We start from the raw sequence: 10,461 nt of genomic DNA, 5'->3' as shown, positions 1-10,461 counted from the left end.
TCAGCACCCAAGTAAGGTTTGTTTGAACAGAACCACACCTGTCAGCTACTAATGTCAGTGTCCACACTAACCGTGGCCTATCTCTGCCCTCGTCCTTGGCCTCATGAACTGTGGCCTGTCTCGGCCCTCGTTGGTGGCACAGCGGCCCAGCTGTGACAAAGCTCTAATGTCCCGCAAAGCCGGCGGTATTTACGGTCTGGCCCTTTATAGAAAAGGTTTGCTAAGCCCTGGGATGGATGTTAAAGTTACAAGATTCAGACCTCAAAGTGGGACAGCATAGGAATAAGGGAGCGGAAGTCAGTTTCCACAGACAGGAGGGGGGATGAGGGCCGTGCTCTGGAGCCAAACGGGCCTGGCTGGAGTCCTGGCTGCAGACGCCCGGGACCTTGGACACGTCCCTTACCCCTGTGGGTGCCAGCCTCCTCCTCCAGAAACACGGCTGCCTTCCTCAAGATGGTTCGAAGACGGCGTTCGAGAACACACACCACACCGAGGACTCAGTAAGCTTCCAAAGGTTGCGGATGACTCAGAACTAGAAAATAGGAAATGAGACTCAGAGAACCAAGTCCGAGTCCTGGAGAGACAGGGCGGGCAGCAAAGGCCTGTCCTCAGGTTCCTACCGGAGCCAGAGGCGGGAAGGGAGCCAGTCCGCCTGGGGCCTCCTCACAGCGGGGTCCTCCCTCTAGTTTTAGATCCAGAACTAAAGCAAAGCCATGGCCCAAACGTGAGAAAATTACCTGGTTTTATGAGATTACTTGGGCTTTGAGTCCGAAAGGCCGGAGCCAGCGTCCCTCGTCTATCACTCCCTCTCTGTGTAACGTTGAGCAGTGACTTCCTGTGAGCCTCAGTTTCCTGATCTGTAAAATGGACATCACAAAGCTTCCCTGGCCTGTGGTTATAAGGTTGGATAGCGCGTATAAATGCTTAGATTTGTTCACGATGAAGAGAAAAAATGCCTAGCAAACACTACCTTTGTGAGTGCTCTTTCTGTTACTGCTTTTAACCAGTTTTGAAACCTTTCAAAAAATAGGTTTGTTGCCCTGGCCAGTATCCTGGAATGGTTAGAGCACCAGCAAGTGCACCAAATGGTCTTAGGTTTGATTCCTGGTCCAGGGCACCTATCTGGGTTGCAGGCTCAATCCCTGGCCCTCATCCGGTTGCACGCAGCAGGCAACCAGTCGATGTGTCTCTCTTTTATCGATGTTTTTCTCTCCATCCTCCGCTCCAGTCCCTGTCCCTAAAAAAAAAAAAAAAAATCAAAGGAAAAAACATCCTCAGATGAGGATTAACAACAACAACAAAAATAGTTTTTTTGTTCTCCCATTTGGCCCCAACAAATTTTCATGAAAAATTCAGACCTTTCCAAATGTTCCCATGGCCTTTGACATGACCGCACGATGCAGGACACGTGTGTTGTAAGGAAGGCGTGCACAGGGTGTTGCAGTGTAAATTATTGATATGTTTGGAGCACATGTGAAACGAGACGTGGGGGAGGGACAGAAAGCAAATAAAGAGACGCGTCTGAAAGAAATTAGATTTACGGGCACAATTAAATCCCTGTGAAATAATCCTGGCTGAGTAATAGCGATGTAAACAGCTGAGAATAAATTAGAGAAAATTGAGTCCATGAAAGTTGTTTAACGGCAAGGGGGTGGGGGTGGGGCGGTAACGCTAAAGCCGTAACCCTCACATTGCCCTCAGCGGGCGGTTGGCCTGATCTTTAATGTGGAGATGATGTTGCTGGAATTCAGTTGGAGGACAGGAAAACTACCCGCCTTCTCAGTGTCTTGTAGAAGCAAGTAACGCATTCTAACAAATTAACCGTGATTTCCCGCGTGGCACCTGCACACACACATACGCACACTCACACACACTCACACACTCACACACACGTGCATGCACACTCACACACACTCACACACACACACATACACACACTCACACACACACACACTCTCACTCACACACACACATACACACACGCACACACACATGCACACACACACTCTCTCACACACACTCACACACTCACACACAATCACACACACGTGCATGCACACTCACACACACTCACACACACATACACACACTCACACTCACACACATGCACACTCACACACACTCACACACACACTCACAACTCACTCTTCAGCTTTATCATCAACAAGTCTGGTTCCCTCCCCCGACTGTCCAAAGCACAGCTCCCCGCTCAGCACTGGTGCCCGTGACGACCTGGATGCATCCTAGCTAGTGTCCTCTCGCTTCCCTCCACGTGCACGTCCCCTCCATCCTTGAGAACAGACCTCCAGGCCTGGCCAGAGTGGCTCAGGGGTTGAGCATCCACCTTTGACCCAGGAGGCCAGGGTTCGGTTCCCAGTCAGGGCACATGCCCAGTTTGCGGGCTCGATCCCCAGTGTGGGGCGTGCATTCCCAGACCCTGAGTGACAACGCGGTGTGGTGCTCCTCCAGGGTCTGAGCCTGACGCTGTGAGAGGTCAGATTGCTTCTGGGGAGAGAGACAGTGTGAGAATCTGGCCCAAAGGAGCCCAAACCATGTCCTCCCCTCCCCCGCCCTCCCGCCCCAGTTCTGGCTGCTCAGAACTCACCGACATAGCCTGTCTCACAACCACCCTGACATGCATCAAATTCCATGCTGACTTAAACATTTTTGGACACATTTTTTAAAAATATTTTTTTATTGATTTCAGATAGAGGAAGGGAGGGGGAGAGAGAGATAGAAACATCAATGAGAGAGAAACATTGATCAGCTGCCTCCCGCACGCCCCCTACTGGGGATGGAGCACACAACCCCTGGCATGTGCCCTGACCTGGAATCAAACAAGTGACCTCCTGGTGCATGGGGCAATGCCCAATCACTGAGCCACACCGGCCGGGCTTTGGACACATTTGAAATCTACAGAGATCCTGGGGCGGCAAGCCCTTAACTGAAAACTGATCGCCTGATTTCACTGTTTCTTGATGGACTGTCTGGCCCATAGACACAGGACCTCAACGTCCAATGCCCACAGGAGCACATTCAACAAAGACATGCGCTCTTTCCCGCCTTTCTTGAAAGATGTGGTCGTCCGCACGTTGTCCCCACATCTCTGAATCAGCGGCAGGAAGTGCTCTCTCTCTGGGTAATGTTTGCGTGAGCACAGTGACACGCAGCAGGGGGGCCTGGCCGTGGGGAGAGGCATTGTCCCGGGCAGGCTCCGAGGTGAGCGCGGGAGGGAGCAGCCTGGCCCCGGGAAACAGGCTGCTCAGCAACCAGGTACATAAGGAAACAGGAGGCTTTGTTCCTGGTTAGAACATCACCTGGCGCCGGGCAACCATTCTGCAAACAGCACCTGCCACTATCACCGTTGTTACTGTCACTGGCTCCAGCGGGTGGAGCTGGAGAGGGGAATGAGCGGGCAGAGTTGGGGCAGCCACTGAGTGGGATTAAAGAAACAATTTACTCACTTTTTCCATCCAAGCTTTTTGTCCTGAGATTCCTCTCTCAGGTCGGTGCCTCCCTCTCCCGGGGTCCCAAGGTCCAGTCCTACCTGTGCTTTGAGGCTCAGCTCGAGGCCTCCTTCTGGCCTGGGACCCCCAAATAGCATCCAGCGAGAGGAGCAATTGTCAGACGTTCGGGAACTGCCTAAGCCAGTTGTTAAACACAGTCATTTAAAAAAGCCAAATCACTTAAACTTGGAATTCAACAAATTACATTTTTTTTAAAGAGAATGTATTTCCTAATGCTTTGACCATATCGTATTACTATCTAGGAGGCCGTTTAGGCGTGTCCTAAGACCTAGATGATGGAAATACTGTGTAACGGTGGCCCCCGCACATCTCTCTCTGACTATGTGTTGGGGGGATTTTAGGGTGGCAGCTTGAACTTGGCCATAATTGGAATATTTAAATTTATGGAAATCAGGCTTCCTCCAGGACCGTTACTATAAAGCCTGGACTGAGCTTCTAGATCAGGGGTGGGCAAACTTTTGACTCGAGGGCCACAATGGGTTCTTAAACTGGACCGGAGGGCCGGAACAAAAGCATGGATGGAGTGTTTGTGTGAACTAATATAAATTCAAAGTAAACATCATTACATTAAAGGGTACGGTCTTTTTTCTTTTAGTTTTATTCATTTCAAACGGACCGGATCCGGCCCGCGGCCGTAGTTTGCCCACGGCTGTTCTAGATCCTTCTCACACTGAGCTCAGAGCAGCATCTCCATACTGAGAGTTAGGATTGATCGAGCCCTAGCTGGTTTGGCTCGGTGGATAGAGTGTCGGCCTGTGGGCTGAAGGGTCCCGGGGCCGATTCCGGTCAAGGACATGTACCTGGGTTGTAGGCTTCTCTCCGGCCCGGGCCCTGGTCCTGGCGCCTGCAGGAGGCGGCCAATCGATGTGTCTCTCTCACATCAATATTTCTCTCTGTCTTTCCCTCTCTCTAAAAATCAATGGGGAAATATCCTTGGATGAGAATTTTAAAAAAGAATGATCAAGTCTAAGATTTAAATGTGCATTCTGCCACCGTCCATTATAAGATAGTATTCAATAATATCGGTAATGCGTTTCTGCTCAAAAGTCAAAAAGGAATAAACAAGGTTACCCGAAATCCAAATTAAATACCCAACAAACAAGTTCAAAATGTTTTCTAGCAGGATGTGGTCTTGTGATGTGGGCCAGCTATAAACAGCTTGGGTTCTTGCACAAGAGAAGAAAACTATTTCAGAGACAGAGACATGGTAAAGGAAATAATCCCATTATGAAAACTGCTAGGAAATCATGAGGAGAGACAAAAATCCATGGGGGGGGGGGGGGGGGGAGGGAGATCGTCAGGGAAGCCGGAAAACAATCGACCATAGAATGTAAAACTTTTCTAACAGCAGCAAAGATCCAGGGATTCAAACATGGCAAACTTCGCAAGCACTTTGTAGCTTTCAGTGCGTTCTAAGATACAAGAGACACAGCCCAGTTAGTACTCGGGGTATGTTTTGTCGTAAAGCACTTCCACATTCACTGGGAAATGTCAAATCAAACTTTTAAAATTAAATGTGTGGGCATCTTTCTAACTTTCTGTGTTTGTCAAAGAAGAATTTCAGCTGGACGTGACCCACGAGGTCCTTGAGGAAATCATTCCTGAGACTCGGGAAAACTCTAAAGCGCGTCCCTTACCGGCCTTTCCCCGAGGGGGGGTCTGCGCTGGGCCATGTGCGTGGGCCCGAGAGGGGACAGTGGCCTCGCTCCGCGGGTGGACGGGACCCTGACATGTGCGGCAGCTGGAGCTCAGGTGCCCTTGGGCCTCCTGCCTTGTGGCTTTTGCTGGGAGGAGAGATGGCGGGTGGGCGCTCAGATTGCGTCTGGATTCACATGCTGTACGTGGAGGCGGCGGCTGCTCACATGTCTTCGCCCTTTTTTCCCCCAGGAGAAAAGTCAAATATTTTAAAATGTTTCAACCACCAACGCACGCTGTGATTATATGTTTTCTTGACGCTACAATAATTGTTTACATAATCTGTGCCTGTAAACACTTAAATGCAAGGTCGTGTGTTTATAAACAACCGAAAATCGAAAGGACAATGGGCCGATGTGAGGAAAGTCAATAAACCCCTAATTAAATCCCCCTGGGCAGACATCTGGCTCTCCACGGAGGCTCCCCAGCGGGGAGAAGACACGTTGTAAGTGGGGTTTCCTGAGAGGGGTGCTCAGACCCCGCTCCTCCGTGTGCCTGGAGGCTCCTCCCACCAGCAGGGATCTGAGGAGCTGGCTCAGTCCTGACCGTCCCCCTGGAGATGGACTCAGGCCCTCGGCTCGGCCCCACAGACCCCCTGCACTTCAGAGGCAGCGACAGGCCCAGGGGGTCTGAGAACTGCTCACAGGACCAAGGGAAACCCATTTCCTCACTGTGACACAGGCTGTTAATTAAAGGATAAGAAACGCCTGGCCGGCGTGGCTCAGTGGTTAAACCAGGAGGTCAGAGTTCGATTCCCGGTCAGGGCACATGCCGGGGTTGTGGGCTCCATCCCCAGAGTGGGGCTTGCAGGAGGCAGCCGATCCATGATTCTCCCTCATCACTGATGTTTCTCTCTCTCTCCCTCTCCTTTCCTCTTTGAAATCAATAAAAATATATTAAAAAACAACAAACAAAAGGGTAGGAAACGACAGCTCACTGAAGAGACACAGGTGAGGGCCTGAAGAAGGAGTTCTGTCCTCCTGGAGCTGGGAGCCCCGCAGACGCCCGGAGAGGCGAGCGGCCTGGCTCGCCAGCGCGGGAGTCTCGGAACAGGGACAAGAAGCTGTCCCCGTGGGTTCTATGGGGCCTCCTGCTGCACTCTCATTGGCCACTGAGGCTGAGTCAACCTCCAGCTTGCCCCCCCCCCCGGGGTCCCCAGAAATCCTGGATTGGGGAGGGGACTGGACATTACAACCCTCCAACCACAGGAGGCTTGGCTACTGTTGGCCACCAGCGGCCCCTGGGGTGGGGTCCAAAAGCCAGCTCATCGGCACAACCAGGGACACGGTGTTGTTGTCATCGCTTAGCAGGTGCCAAGGGGCTTGGGATTCATGAACCAGCAAGGGCCCCTGTGGACGAAGACCACATACACCAGAGCAATATCTTCAGGTCCTCTGAACGATGATACATATATATTTCTTTTTTTAAAAAAATATTTTTTATTGATTTCAGAGAGGAAGGGAGAGGGAGAGAGAGATAGAAACATCAATGATGAGAGAGAATCGTTGATCAGCTGCCTCCTGCACGCCCCCTACTGGGGATCGAGCACGTAACTCAAGCATGTGCCCTGACGGGAATCAAACGGAAACCTCCTGGTTCATAGGTTGACACTCAACCACTGAGCACACTGGCCAGGCAAGATATATATATAAAATCACTATATCACAGTGGGGGAAAGTGAGACAGTATGGGAAAAATTCTGAGGGGAGTTTCAAATGACTGCCAAAATCGCATTAAATTATTGAAAATGAGAAATGAAAGGAGAAAAGGAAGTGGCCCCTGGTAGTGAGAAATGGTAGAACTAGCAGAACCCTTAGCATTCATGTCACCATTTCATTGCTATTTCACCGTTGACACTGAGGTGCGGGGCGGGGGGGGGGGGGGGGGGGGCGCAGGGGGCGGGGTGTAATGCGCCCCAGGCCACAGCGGGGATGGAGGGCCCGGTGGCCAGCTCCTCTCCTCCCCCCACAGGGCCATCCAAAGACACAGAGCTTTCATTTGTTTTTCCGTCATAAAGGCAGGAAGTATGTGCGTTCCCAGGAAAATGTTTATATGTTGTTGAAGTGGAGGCTAAGCCCCAGTGCACACACACAGGAAAACAAGCACGCTGCCTCCAGCCAGTGCCTTCCTGGGGCCCGCTCTGCCTCACACCGCAGCACAGGCTCAGGCTCGCTTCTGAGGAGAGAGTTCCGTGGGGTTGTGTCGCTTCGCGTTGGCAGGAATTCGTGCTCCTTCCTCCCACCGTCACTTCACGAGTGAAGTGATACTCGCAGGACCCAAACCCCACACACAAAACCAGGCGCGCGGGGGAAGTGACTGGAAAACCGTCGCGTTGTCCTGGGGTGACCTCTGGCAGAACGGGCATGGGTGGGCAGTGAGCATTCTTAGGGTTCCATTTTCATTTCACACAGGACTGGAGAATCATTGTCATTTCAGGATGGCCAGCCTAGTGAGTGCTCTTTTTCCATTTCCGCAGAGCAAGCCCCCAGGCCTACCATCACCTCCAGACCACGCCTTCCACTCCAGAACCAGCCCTGAGCCGCAGAAATTAAAGAGCAACAGTGCAGCCAGTGCCCGATACACACGTGATGAGAGCCAGGCAGGTGGGATGGATCAGGTGGGTCTCTAAGCGTTCAGTTCCAAAGGACTGTGGACTTGGTTGCTAAGAGCTCCCCGCCCTCCCAACCCTCCATAGTCAAGCAGATTCACTGGCTCCTACGAATCTCAAGGAGGCTCATTAGTTAGATTAAAGCAACAGCAATAGGTCATGCTGAGTTTAAAATTAATTATGGAATTTAATCACCAGAGACAACCATGACGTCCATCTTTGTCGGATTTTCCAAAGGCCAAAAATGTCAACAAGAACCATTGTAAATATTTGCGGGTTGCCCTCTCTCTTCTAGACCTCGGAGTGGCTCTCAAAAGATCCATGTAGCCAGTGTGTGTGTAGGGGGTGGGGGGGGGAGGGAGGGGTGTTCCCTCCCGCTGTTTTCTCTTAATGAGCTTGGACTCCCGTATTCAGTCCAAAGTGAGCCTCTGCCTTCTGCTTCTGCTCTTCGTCACCCAACCGCCCCCAGGTTGGGACAAAGCACAGCCACCCATAACCGCTGGCAGGGGCGGCTCTGGGCCCCAGCTGCCAGCCAGGCTCCGCGCAGACCCCGTCCGCACGGTGGGAGCTGCGTGCCCCGGGCAGCCTGAACCTGCTCTGTGGAGGTCTCCCTCGCCTGGCCATTGCATGCCAGGCCCGAAAGCTGTCAGGGTCGTGGCCAGGAACTGTGTAAAGTCACTCGCACTGGTTGGTAGAGCATTCCCTCCACACCAGCGCGCCCTCCCCGCCCCCCCCCCCCCCCCGCAGCCCCCGGCCCCCGCTCAACCAGATGCTGTCTCGCCGATGAGAGTATATAACTTCCACACATGACTGTGTTGTTGTTAAACTGTAGCCTCATTGGCTCTGCCACCGAAACGGTACCCAGTGGTGTCCCTCCGGAAGCCTGAGGGTGTCCCCTCCGCTCCCCCATCCGCACCCACTGTCGCCCCTTCACCTGGACACGCAAGCGGCCGCCTCTCTGGTCCTTTTGCTTTCACTCTCCTTCCATTCACCGGGACCTGCTCTTCCTCAGTAGAAACATCTCCCTCTCCATCACTTCCGAGCGTAAGTCAGAGGCCCTTGGGCCGCGTCCCGAGCTGCCACTCCGAGGGCCCTGCCGATCAACCAGCGTCAACAGGCCTCACCGCGGACCTGGCTGTGACCGCCACCTCATTCGTGCTGCGTCCTGAATTCCAGCCATGTTTACTCTCCACATGCCGAGGGGACCCGGTGTCAGGGGCGCTGCACCTGTGTCAGTAGCTAGGTGCCCGCCTCGTAGGGTCACCGCGTCTCATCGTTGGGGAAACGTGGGCACGTAGTTTCTTTTGTTTTTATTTTTTCTTTATTGTGACTTCAGAGAGGAAAAGGGAGGGAGAGAGACAAAGAAACATCAGTGATGAGAGAATCATGGACCGGCTGCCTCCTGCACGCCCCCCACTGAGGATCGAGCCCGCAACCCGGGCACGTGCCCTGAACGGGAATCAAACCATGATGACCTCCAGGTTCATAGGTCGATGCTCAGCCACTGAGGCCCGCCGGCCCGGCTGTGGGCACGTTTTGATCGCCTCTTACGCGGAACGAAGTGCAAGGGTAGTTGCAGGCCAATTGACTGGAACCATCGTGACGTGGGGGCGGGAAGATGACGTGATGGAATCTGGCCCCGGGATGTGAAACAGTAACCGTGGAGGAAGGAGCAGAAATAACGCCATGGAGAGGACCTCACCGCAGAGAGCCGGCTGCTCGTGCGAGGCCAGGGCTCACGCAAACGCAACAACAGAGAGAGAGGGGAGCGTGGCCAGGTTTCCACACCCAGTCAGCAGTCAGGACCCGGGCGCTCAGGGAAGACACGGCATCCTCCACGTGTGAGGGGCGGAGGCTGAGTGGAAACCACCACGTCCCTCCACCGTGGACAGCCCCTCACAGGCCTCTGCAAGGTCCCTCGCTGCCACACTCTGCAGACACGCTCCACCCGGCCCTGTGCTGGGGCGCACAGTCTACACCGGGGACGCTCTCATCCCGCTGAGCACGGATCTCGAGGAGGATGGGGACCGGGAGGAGAGAGGAGGCCAGAGATTCCAGGGCCGGGACAGAGGAAGAGTTGGACAGGGACCCCCAGGAGAGAGGAGTGTTTGATGACGGCCAGCGCTCGTCCCCCCTCCGCCTCCCCCCGCACACCCCCACATCCAGCTGTTTCCTCCACCCTTGCCACCAAAGCGCAGTGATGTCATAATTGTCCTTGCAGGATGGCGGACTGGTGGGGGCGAAGGCCTGGATCGCTCTCGAAGGCTCGCAGCAGGCCTTCTGGTGGTTGGGTTCGGGAGCCCTGAGCTGAAAATGCCTGTTTTGGACAACAGTACAGTGGGGCTTGACTTACGAGTTAATTCGTTCCGAGACCGAGCTCGTTAAGGAGCTTGTTAACTCAAATTACTCCATCAACTCAATGCAAAAAATCAGCGAGAGACAGCTGGTATCTCAAAAAACTCGTTAGTCGGGACACTCGTAAGTCAAGGCCCCACTGTATGTCAACAGGAACATCCGTGTGACAGGTCAGTGGAGGGTCATGGATATGTGTCGGTGCACTGGAAACGGTACAATATGCTGCTGCCCGTGCCGGAGGACACACCGGGAAGTGGCCGGGCGTGCAGCGGGGCT

This window comes from Myotis daubentonii, chromosome 14 (assembly GCF_963259705.1).
Source record: "Myotis daubentonii chromosome 14, mMyoDau2.1, whole genome shotgun sequence".
NCBI classification, from domain to species: domain Eukaryota; kingdom Metazoa; phylum Chordata; class Mammalia; order Chiroptera; family Vespertilionidae; genus Myotis; species Myotis daubentonii.
Note: the sequence above shows the minus strand (reverse complement) of the source record.